An 8073-nucleotide genomic window follows, 5' to 3' on the forward strand; every position below is an offset into this window, starting at 1 on the left:
AAACACATGTGTCTCACTGGGTGCATGTTTACTCCCCGTGCAACAAATTTCAAACATTGAGAATCTTGATTTTTAAATTCTAGTACATCCAAAACTTATTTGAAGTTCATGAAACTTATCGTGTTGTCATATGGACACCAATACAAAGTGGCATTGTACTTTTTTTTGTCAAATTTGAGATTAGTTTTGATGTAATCTTTATCTAATTACAAACGGGAGCTTATTAATAATTGGGAACCAATATCCCAAATGGATTATTTATTCGAACCGTGAGCATTAGACCAACAATGGATACGTGCCATGCTTCCGTAAGCAATAAAGCGCAGCATTATCATCCAAATAGGGAAACAACATACGTGCCGCCGCGCGACCCGTGTGCCATGCGAGCAGGCGTGAGTTTATGGGACGCATGCGAGCAGTCTGCCACGCAGACAGACGGGGAGGCGTGCGTGCAGGTGTGTGAATTGACAGAGGCGTGCTCGATGCGCGGTGTCATCGGGAGGCGTGCGAGTAGCTGTGTGAAACTTTGGTAGGCATGCCAGCAATCCGGTGTGCAGGCTCACCGGGAGGCGAGCCATCGCTTTGACCGCCGCCCGCCTCTCTCCCACAACTCCCACTACTCCATATTAATGGTGCGCCCGAGCGGCCGCACCCCCCATCCTCGCCACACACACACACACAATCCTCTCTCTCCGCTTGCATCCTCGACGCCGCTCTCAGTCCTCAAAGCCGTCAGTGTATGAGGATGCCGCCGAAGCGCCCCATCGGAGGGAGTGGTGATGCCAGGGCTGCTGAAGCACCGGAGACGGCGTGGAGATGGAGACAGAGGTTGCCGTCACCACCGGTGAGTTATCGCTGCACCGTGACATCATCGACGGCGTCGAGCTTCCACAGCCGGAGGCGGAGTTCCACACCGACTCTGGTGACGACCCCGGCGACGACTCCGACGACCACTCCGATGATGACTCAGACAACGACGGACAGCTGGTTAGTCATATATACCCATTTATGTGTCAAATAGATCATAGGGTTTCTCTGGTTACTCCTGCCTCCCCCTTTTTGGAATAGAAATCCTATGGTTATGTTCTCCCAAACCATGAAATCTGAGTAAGTTTCATTAGATCCGTGTAGTGTATTGATTGTTTGAATGGTACAAGTGATAAGTGATTAGTTGTTTCATCTGTGCAAATGATTTCTGCTAGCAATCCGACTAGGGTTAGTGTTCATGCTAATAATTCCTAGCCAGGACTTGACAATTGATTTTGAATGACCTACATATGTATGTGCCATAATTTTCTTCAAGATTGGTCTGTACATAGACGACTATGCTTAAAAATCAAACCATAATCTCTGGATATGTATAAATAAATAGCCATAAATTCCTAATCCTACTTCATGGCATGTAATCATTGATTTGATGCCAAATTTGTTTTACTATTTGTATAGGTGCTGCCTGACGATGTGGATAGCGAGGATGAAGATGGCCAAAGGAGGTACAAGAGGCAAATCCTGAGGGAGCTTTATGCGGGAATGCATAATAGGCGTATTAGGGCCTGGAACGGCGGCTATGGATGCCCATTTTGCAACCAGAAGCTTCATGACGCGTATCTAAGTGTTCTAGCGCATGCAAGAGGACGGGCCGTTGGCTCCTTCAAGCAGAAGTATTCTCGCAGGGTGGCGCACGGCGCACCGCTGAGTACCTGGAGAAGCTTTAGGATCGTGCCGGCATGTGAGATGAGATGTGGGATGGATCGAACTGTGTACGCTTGAGTATGCTTAATGACGGTTGAACTATGTACTTATGGTTGAACTATGCTTATGTACGTGTATGCTTATTATCTATGTCTGAGTATGTTAAATATTTGGTCAAAATTTGGTAAAAATTACAAAGGGGGACCAATAAACCAGGACGGAGGCAGTACGTCAATCACACACGGTTCCCAAAATTGGAACCGTGTGCAATGACTTTCATTTTTCCTGTTGCGTCAATCACACACGGTTCGCTCTAGGAAACCGTCGCCCCCAAAATTCTTTGTGGGACAGAAAACCCTCACCACCCAATTCAAAAAAGAAAACCCTCGCCATCCCCATGTCACAAAAACCCTCACCCCGCCCGCCACCCCCTCCTGTACGTTCCCCATTCACACCTGCACAAGCTCCTCCGCGTCTATGCCATGGCACCGCCTATCGCGGTGGTAAACACTTAGCTCGCCGCCTGCCGCCGCCGCCAGGCTGCCGGCAAAGCCCACCGCATTTCGCCACTTCCGCTTGCCGTTGCCTATCGCCATCGACTTTCTCGACGCTGCTCGCGGTCGACCCAGCTTCGCTCGGTTGGGGAATCTGCCGCACTGAGGGTTCTTTCTCATGGACGACAAGGTAACTAATTTAATGAGATATTATCTCATCTCTTATCCCAGTTCATCTGCCTCCTTTAATCACCCGGCAGAAATCGCCGTGAATTCATTTTTATTTGAGCTGATTTGAGGGTTTTCTTTCATTCATAGAATGTACAGTGCACCGACACTTCAGGACTTTGCGACCTCCGCCAGAGATTCCATCTCACCGTACGAGATAACTTGAGGACGCGCACGGTATGTTCAATCTCACCCTAAGTCGGTTGGCATGGCCTACTTTCCTGAACATATTCTAAATATTGTTGCATTTGGATAAAAGGTGCCACATGCACCATATACGTCAAAGGGGATTTTTCCCCTCTTCTTTCTATATTAGGAAAATTAATGATGTATTGTTCTTTTGATTACTCTCATATTTCCATGACATCATGTTTACCCTATCTATTTAATTATAAATTTTTGTCCTTCGATTTCAACTGTTGTACAGTTCTTTCAATTTGGGCCCATATTTGCATGTTACCATATTTTCTTTAACAATCCTACCATTTTCTACAGCACATCCCTTGTTATGCAACAGATTATGTAGTGCACAATTTTTCCCTTTACATAGATCAAGGCTGCACGGATGTCATACTGCACACAAACCATGGATTTACAATCGTTGCTACTGTAAGACTTGATGAACGTGGTGACTCCGATTTTGGCACTGGCTTTTGGAAAGAAATTTCTATGTTTTATGTACGAAAAGCTGGCACTAAAATTGCACTGCACATAAAAGGGCCTGGTCATGAGATATATGCTAACTTCCCCGACAAAATCATCCGTCCAGACTTTGTTCGAAGTAAGTTTTCTTTTCAACTATCTGCATGTTGACTTACCCAGCAATGTCAAATGAATTGTGTAGTATTTAAGCAACCAATTGTTATTCCCTTTTCTTACTACATTCCTACCTAATAACTTCTAGTTAACAATACACTTTTCTATTGCCCTGTTTTAACTAAATATTCCCTATACTCCCATTTCTATCAGAAAGCGCCACTGACAAGGAGACTCCGGAGGTGGAGAACGGGGCTGCCAACAAGCGGAGGCGGCGAGCTAGAACCGCAAGCGACTCCAGCGGGCCTAGACTTCACCAGCAGCCTCCCCGATGATATGTTGAGAGTCATCATCTCCCTCCTCCCAATCAAATACGGGGCGCGGACAACCGTCCTTTCTCGGGGGTGGCGCCCCCTATGGAACTCCAGCCCTCTCGACCTCATCGACACCCACGAGCTCTGCCATGGCTATCGCAAAAGCTTGGATGCGTTCTCCAAGATCCTCGGCAGTCACCTTGGCCCAACCAAAGGCCTTAGAATGGGCAAGTTCCATTCCAACAGCAAGGACCGAGCCAAGCTTGACGACTGGTTCCGATCCCCCGCCCTAGATCAGCAAGAGGAGCTCACTTTTGATGATGGGCATATGCGGTCGCTGCCAACGTCCGCACTCCGCCTTGCACCGACGCTGCACATCGCCAAGTTCAGGAACTGCCATCCCCCTTAATGACGCGCCCGCTTTTATTCTACCACGACTGAAGCACCTCGAGCTCGTCGCCGTCTGCCTCTCAAACAGTGACATGGAGCGCCTGCTCCGTGGCTGTACTGCACTCAAGTACCTTCGTCTTCAGGCGATCAACGGGTTGAGTACCTTCCACATCACCTCCATGCCTCTCCGGACTATTGTTGTTGGTGCGGCAGGAAGACATCACAAGATGTGTACCACGGTATGGTCATTGAGGACACACCTGCACTTGAGAGATTACTTGTATTTGATCAAGAAGGTCCAACAACAATCAATGTCATTTTTGCACCGAAATTGACAGTGGTGGGCTACTCGTCTCACAAATACTATGAACTTGTTATTGGATCCACACCCGTTCAGGTACAACAGCCGCCTTCTACCTCTCCTTCTACAAATTAACATTATTTCTAATTTTGAAGATGTTTGTTCGTCTGTCATTCAGAAAATGATTCCGACAAGCTTCACCCCGAAACTGCGCACAGTGAAGGTCTTGGCACTAGAATCTATCGGCCCCAACCTAGAGCAAGTTGTCAGTTTCCTAAGATGCTTTTCGTGCCTGGAGAAGCTATATATCGAGGTGATTTTCCTTTCCTGTTAAATGTTAATCATAAGGGAGTTCAATTTGTGACACCTTTTTCCAGGTTTACAATGACAATGTACTACGATTTCTAAAGGTTCTTTTGGAGGATTTCAGTACACACATGCCCCCCCCCCCATATTGGTTGCTTGATCCATATGGTTACAATCAATAAGCATTTCTCCTTTGGATTCATCTGTACTGGTTACAATCAATAAGCATTTCTCCTTTGGATTCATTTGTACTAGTTTTCTTAGGGAAATTTTCATCCACTCCAACCTCTTGTGAAGAAGCCTACATTTTTCTAGAATGTAGTCAAATGCCCATGTTAATCATGTCAGATTGAAGATGGCATGTTAGTGCATTTTACAAATCCTGCAAACCAAATAGGCATGTAGTAATGTTCAAAACTGTATGTAGGCACTAACATGTTTTCTTCTTTTGTAGATAAGATTAGGCCCAGTGGTCGATAATGTGATACAATATAACAATCATGTCGAATGCCTAGATCTGCATCTCTCAGAAATTACTTTGAACTCCTACCGAGGGACCTTACCGGAGATTATATTCACCAGGTTCTTTGTTCTCAGAGCAAGGGTGCTGAAGGAAATGAGGTTTGCCCTACATTTATTTCGCAAAAATGAATGGTTTCTTGATCAGTGCCGGCGCCTGCGGCAGAATGGAGTAGGCTCCAAAAATGCTGAATTTCATTTTGGAACTTCAGATGACAGAGTAACCGGAAGTCATCGTGTCAACCCCATACATGACTTCTTAGTGGCTGACCCCTTTGCAAAAATTGTGAGGTTTCGAAACTAGACTTAGAAGCGGTGATATTAGTTTGAACCTCTCTGATATCCATGTTTAGCGGATCAGCGCGAGCGTTTGCAGCTGATGAGCTGAATTTCATTTCTAATATCAGTTCGAACCTTGTAATCTCGAATTTGAGCCATATAACTCTGGAATTTGAACCTTATAACATTTCGAGCTTTTGTGGTACAAACGTTGAAATGGCATCGTATGAGACTCGTATATTGCTAGCACTATTTTGACCTTAATATGCAATGGTCTTAGATTTTATTAACCATTCTCGAATATGTTTACCTTGTCGATCTCACAGCACACGATCTGTATAGCTAACTCGACTGCGATCTTTGACATTATTGCACACAGTTGGTTTCTTCCACCATGTGCACTGTAGAGCGCAAAATTAATTATCGCACTCGAGTGTCCATGATCACCCTTCTGTGTAACTTGGACCTCATCACCCACGGGTAAACTTATGACCAAAGTCATTCCACACACTTTGTTTTTACAAAGCTTTTGCCAATAAACGCCCACGATTTGCCCCTCTTCTAGCCGACGCGTGGCCAAACTAGCCGGGCGGGAAGCTTGCGCGGTAAACAGCGTGGTAGCGCGGGAACAGGCTCACGGACGATACATTTGGCGCCTCTTCGAGCCCACGCGTGTGGTGCGGTGTTGTCAAGCGTGCACTGGAATCCTCCGCTATGAACGCCGTGACAAGACGTGACGATTACAGGCCGGCCATCCCCACATTTATTAGAGCGGCCATTTAACCCTTGTGTCTCTTCAACCTTTCGATCGCACCCCAACATTGCAAGAAGCACACCCACCACGAGGAATTCTTAGAGGGTATCCTGCGCGGCTCCAATGGCGCTCCGAGCGGCTCCCGACGACGAGTAGCAGTTCACTATGCGTGCCGTGGTGGACACCCACAGAAGGTTCATGGACCTCTCGGTGGTGTACACCCACGACCCGGTATGGGTGGAGCACTCCATCCACATCATGGAGCTGTTGCTTGCCGAGGAGAAGTACAAGGTGGTCGGGTTCGACCTCGAGTACACCCGCGCTCGTGTCGGGTCTCGTCCCAAGGTCGCCATCACCTAGATGTGTGTGCGCCACCACGTCCTCGTCTACCACTACTGCCTGGCCACAAGGCCTTGTGAGCGTTTCGCCAGGTTTGTCAACGGCCCCTACTGCATGTTCGCTACGGTGGACATCACCAACGATGTAAAGGCGCTCGAGAATTCGGGCATCGCCTGCCAGAATCTTGTCGACATCCAGCGCCAATGCAAGATCTGGGGCAGCAAGGAGCATGAGAAGGACTCACTGGTTCACCTCGCCGAGGCCATCATCGACCCCTACTACAGAGACATGAAGGATTCGTGCAACAAGGACAAGCGTGTCTGGCACTCGGCCTGGATGGAGAGAATCGACAAAGCTCACGTCGTGTACGCAGCCAAGGAGGCATACACGAGCTACGACATGTACATGCGGATCGTTGACATGAGGAAGTGCCTCCTTCCCCAAAACGGCCAGGGATCCAGCCGGAAGCAGAGCAATGGCAAGCGTCATCGCAACAATAAGTAGATGATTAGATCCTCGTTTCTCCTACTTTAGTATGCATGTAAATGCTTACTTTGGTGTGTGGAAATGTTATGTGTATAGTCACTTGTGTAATTGTGTGCTTAATTTGGTTATGCAATGCTGTCTTTTTAAGTATATATGTTGATGCTCTCTAGACAGAGCGTAGATGTTGTGCGGACAAAGAAAATCACATTGCACACGGACTAAACAATGGAACCCGTCGGTGATGTTTTCATCAATCACTCACAATTGTATACCAGCAATTGCTTGCTCACAACACACACGGCTTGTTAGCAGTAATCGTCTGTGTTGTTATCGGTCTTCGCACACGTTTCCGATTACAAACCTGTTTGCCACGTATCACACACATCTTGTTAAGTTGAACCGTTTCTGTTCTCATGTCTCAACAAACAGTTCATCCGAGTGAACCACATGCATGCCGTATATCGCACACACCTTGATCTGGCGAACCGTTTCTTTTGTGTTGCCTAATCACAAATAGTTCATCCGAGTGAATGTAACATCCCAAAATTCTAAATTTTGGAATGTTATAATAAACAGATAGATTGGATTGATTGTTTGATTGATTGACTGAAAGTGAGTGAAATTCGAAATCTTTTGAAAGTTAAATGAGAGGGAATAAAAGGACTTTCCCAAACTTTCATTTTTGCTTTTATGATCTCCATGAATTCAAATTCTTTTCACCACAAAACCCTGGAGAGAAGATGACATGACTTCTTCCATTTATTTAAATGACAAGGGTGTTGAAAATATTTGAATTTCATTTGAAAATATTTCCCATTTTCTGAAACTTTATGCAACTCAATGATTTTCACGAGAGAAGATAAAATGACTTCTTCAAAACAAATGAAATATGAGTTGGGAGTTTCAAAGGATTTATTCAAAGTCCCATTCAAGTTATTTTTCAATATTGGAGTTATTGAGTTTTATTCAAATTATTTTTCTCCAAAAATAAAATATACAGAAATAGGGTAACATGATTCCCTACATCAGAAAATTGGAGAGAAATAAATTTGAAATCATTTTGGTATTTTTAAAATGATCTTTACTGGATTTTATTGGAGCAGTAGCACTCTATGCTTTATTTAAATTTGTGTGAATTTTATTTGGCGTTGTAAAAATGTTCACGTTGTAGGAAATCTTTTTCTGAAAATTTTGATATATTATATGCCTATATAA

The sequence above is a fragment of the Triticum aestivum genome, chromosome 2D (genome assembly GCF_018294505.1).
Source record: "Triticum aestivum cultivar Chinese Spring chromosome 2D, IWGSC CS RefSeq v2.1, whole genome shotgun sequence".
Lineage (NCBI taxonomy): Eukaryota > Viridiplantae > Streptophyta > Magnoliopsida > Poales > Poaceae > Triticum > Triticum aestivum.